Source organism: Trichechus manatus, unplaced genomic scaffold (genome assembly GCF_000243295.1).
Source record: "Trichechus manatus latirostris isolate Lorelei unplaced genomic scaffold, TriManLat1.0 scaffold00300, whole genome shotgun sequence".
Lineage (NCBI taxonomy): Eukaryota > Metazoa > Chordata > Mammalia > Sirenia > Trichechidae > Trichechus > Trichechus manatus.
In genome coordinates this window covers 1,217,791-1,222,629 of record NW_004444236.1, presented here as the reverse complement: position 1 = coordinate 1,222,629, position 4,839 = coordinate 1,217,791, and positions in this window count along the sequence as shown.

Genomic DNA, 4,839 nt, shown 5'->3' with positions numbered 1-4,839 from the left:
TAAGCACACTGGAGTTCAGAGCCAGGAAGTACAGTTTTTTAAAAATCTTATAAAAAAGAACTTCATGTTTGTACTTATGTAAGCAGTATCTATTCAATCGTATTCCTTTCCTCATTATCACATACCAAATTCTTCTGTGTGTACATATCTGCTTTTGGAATGTATTTTGTTGTATGGATCTATGTGGCTGTTTTTTGTGCCAATTTTACACTGTTTAATTAGTATATTTTTAAAATAAAAGAATGGATTTAAGCTCCTGCACTAATTTTGGAATTAATTTGTAAATTTCCATGGAAATTTTACCGGGATTTTTATTGGGATTGCATTGAATTTGTACTTTGATTTGGGAAAAATTGACATCTCTGCATCCTTGAATCTTTCCATCAATGAATCTGGCTTCATTTATGCAGTTCTTTATGTCTTTCAGTAAAGTTGTAAGATATTCTCCTGAAGGATCTTGCATATTTTTGTTGTCTTTGAAAGACGCTAGGACGTTTTTGTTGTTGTTCTAAATGGGATTTTTAAAAACATAACAGCTTTTTGAGATGTAATTTACATACAACAAAATTCACCGCTTTAAATTGTAAAATTCAGTGTCCTTCAGTATATTCAGAGTTGTGCAACTATCATCACAATCAATTTTAGAACATTTTTTTTGCCCTAAAACAAAATCCTGTATCTATTAACAGTCCCTTTCCATTTTCCCTCCCCTCAGCCTCTGGCAACCACTAATCTACTTTCTGTATATATGAATTTGCTTATTCTGGACACTTCATACAAACATAATCATATAATATATGACCTTTTGTGTCTGGCTTCTTTCACAAAGCATAATGTTTTCAAGGTTCATCCATGTTGTATCATATATCAGTATTTCATTTATTTTTATTGCTAAATAGTATTCCATTGTATCAGTTCTAAATTTGTTTACCCATTCATCAGCTGATGGTCATTTGGATTGTTTCCATATTTTACCTGTTACAAATAATGGTACTATGAACACTCATCAACAAGTTTTTGTGTAGACATATGCTTTCCTTTCTTCTGGTTATATACCTAAGAGTGAAGTTGCTGGGTCTTATTTTAATTCTATGTTTAACATTTTGAGGAAGGGCCAAACTGTTTTCCAAAGTGGCAGCACAGTTTTACATTCCTACCTGCAATGAATGAAGGTTTTAATTTCTCCACATTCTCACCAACGCTTATTATTGACTATATTTTTTTTTTTTTTGGCCTTTAGTGGGTGGGAAATGGTATTTCTTTGTAGTTTTGATTTACATTTCCCTAAAGACTAAGATGTTGAGCATCTTTTGATGTGCTTATTGGTCGTTTGTATATCTTCTTTAGAGAAATGTCTATTCTAATCCTTTGCCCATTATTAAATTGGGTTTTTGTCTTTTTATTGTTGAGTTGTGTTATTGGAACAGGCTGCATAACCTCAATTACCACCATTGCTGAATAATTGATTCCCGCCATTATTAACCCTCACTTTGTCTCATGATATTTTTTTCTTCTTTTTCCCTCCTCCTAGTCCAGTACCTATAAAAGTTTAAGATTAACTAAAGTTTCTCCTTAGAGGGTGGCAAAACAAATTGATAACCCTCAAAGATTGCCAATAACAGGATTAATTCATCTCAACGTGACAATCATGACTAAAGGTGCCAGATAAACTTCAAGGCTTGCCAGTAAGAAGTTAGATCATCTGGGATGTGCAAATCGTGAGTATCGTGAAGGGAAACTATAATCCTGTCCATATAAAACCTTCAGCCAGTCTCCAGTTGGGGAGACAGGTTTTTTGGAGGTGTCCATTCCCCTCTGTCTCCTGTATATCAGTATACAATAAAAACCTCTTGCTGCTCACCTCACCCCTGTCTCAGTATTGGCTTTTGCAGCAGGCAGCTCAAATCCACAATTTGCAGTAACATTATTTATATGCAGTTGTACTCTGAATTCAAGTCCTTTATCAGATATATGATTTGCAAGTATATTCTCTCATTGTATGGTTTGTCTTTTCACGTTTTTGTTGGTGTTCTCCGAGGCAAAAAAGTTTTTAGTTTTTTTATAATCCATTTTGAATTAATTTTTGCATATGGTATGAGATAGTGGTCCAACTGTTGCAAGTGAATATCCAGTTGTACCAGCACCATTCATTGAAAAGTCTATTCTTTCCCCAGAGAATTGTCTTGTAACCTTGTACTAAAGCAATTAAACATAAATGTAAAGGGCTTATTTCTGGATTCTCAATTCTATTGAGATATCTCTCAATTGCGAATATATCTTAACACTGTGAATATACATTGATATATTAATGGTTCTATGTGTCCATCTTTATGTCAGTACCACTACAGCTTAGATGCTGTAGCTTTGTAGTAAGTTTTCAAAGGAGGAAGTGTGAATCCTCCAACTTTGTTCCTCTTTTTCAAAATTGCTTGACTAGTCTGGATCCCTTTCATTTCTGTGGAAAATTTAGGATCAGTTTGTCAGTTTCTGCAAAAAGCAACTGGGATTTTGGTAAGGATTATGTTGAATGTGTATATCAGTTTGGGGAATATTGCCATAATAACTACATTAGGCCTTCCTATCTAGGAACATGTGAAGTCTTTTTTTTTTTTAGATCTTCTTTAATTTCTTTCAATAATGTTTTATAGTTTTCAGTGTACAAGTCTTACAACTTCTTTTGGGACAAAAGGAACAATATCCATAATCTGAATAAAGCAAGTCATTTGGATTTTTAAAAAACATCTGAATATTCATTTTCAAAGATAGTTAAGCACTCTAGCTGATCTTGGACTGAAATAGTTTTATATGCTTTATGTGTTGAAATTCTCTCAGTCAATTGAGGTATACATTTATATTCATCATTGCAAGAGTAAAATGCAAAAATAATTTATAATTGTGAGAAGTATTTATTTTCTGTATGAATATAAGAGTTTTAAGTAGGAAAATAGATTAATAATCATATAAATATGAAGAGATAGTGTGGTGGTATGATAGCTTTAAAAAGAGCATTTTATCTTTGTTTAATAAATATTTCTATATATTTAAGTATACAAAGTAGAATAATGAAATTATATATCAGAATTCTAATCTTGTGAAATTATTTTCTATTCTGTAGTTATAATATTAAAATGACTTCTAAGCACCATATTAATTTTTAGCTTCTCAATTTTATTTAAACCACAAATCTTCACAATTTTTATGTATGGATTTATAGCAGGATATCAGTTTTGCCAGCAAAATTATATATGAAAATACCTAGGACAAACTTTTTAAATCCAGATTTAATAAAGAATATGAAGAGAAAGAAGTATTAGAGAAAAAGGAGGTATTTCCCCCCACATACTTTGCTTCTCCATCAATCTCCGTTCTTCACTTGAAAAGTGAGCATCTGTTTAGTATCCCAAATATATTTTATTAAATGTCCCGCCTCTGAAATGTCAATTGTTGAAATAAGATTACAAAATGTTTACTAATTAGATTTCAGTGTTGTTAAGTTTTTGATAAAATTTTTGCTTTATTTAAATATCCCAGAAATATAGACTGGAGATAATGAACTTCAGCATTGAATTCAGTTGAATATGGATTTTACTCAATCACTGAGCATTTGATCAAAATGTGTACCCACTGCACCTCTAATCATTAACATAATTTAAATACTACAAAATAGAATAGAACACAATAGAATGAAAAACATCAGAAACTATTGCATGTAGTAAAGCTAAGTATTGTTTTGTGAATGCTTTGTTTCAGTTTGTATGTGTGTGTGTATATACTTACAACCAGGTATTGTTAGACTATGCATTTATTATTAGGGACTGTGAATCATAGTAAAAAGAGTTTGAAACTCACTGAACTAGAGGAAATGACGGTGCTTGATACGAAACAGGAGGATAGGCATAAACTGCTATATTGCTATCAGGCAGAGTGATGCAAATTTTGGAGAATATTATTTTGTAAGGGACTGCAAATAAAAAGACCTGCAGATTAATGAAAGATGTAGTGACAATCAGAATTTAAGAGTATGTGGAAGGAAAATAGAAGGCATACATTAATAATAAAATAATATAAAATGGTCAGGATAAATTAAGCAAGATAAGAACATAGGGATTGAGTTAGCTAATAATAACAGTGATAATAACACATTACGTTTCTTAACAATTTCTGCAGTGATCACAGCAATATCTACCATGTTTATTCTAGTGTAGTTGATTCTTATAGCAGAGCGGGGAAAGGAGCAGAAATTGGTAACCCCATTTTACAGATAAGAAAACATTTCATTACTTGCTTAGGGATGCACAGCTGGTAAGGAATAAAGGAGTGTCTTACATTCAAGTCTTTTTATGATTTTGTGCTCTACCCAACAAAAGAGAGCAGCTGAGAAGGGAAAGGCGGAGCCCATGTGTCTGGGAAATCAAGGAAAACAATCAATTTCTGTTACTGATAAGCTCACTGTTTCAGGCTAAGTGACTGGGATGTGTCTGGAGAATTATCCAGAAGCAAACTTCTTTCCCTCATTCTCAAGGGCATCTGAGAAAAGAGATTCTACCTTGAACTAGGGGTATAAACAAGGGTGATGACAGGCAAAAAAACAAACACAACCAGAAACAAATCTCTGAGGCAGCTGCCTCCTAAAATGGATGAGATTGAACTCTCTGTGTTTATCATGTATACTTAATAGAACTTTATGGGGATTGTAGGCGCCCTGGGGGCACAGTGGTTAAAGTGCCTGGCTGCTGCAGCCGAAAGGTTGGAAGTGCAAACCCACCAGCCACTCTGTGGGAGAAAGATGTGGCAGTCTGCTTCTGTAAAGATTTACAACCTTGGAAACCCTATGGGGCA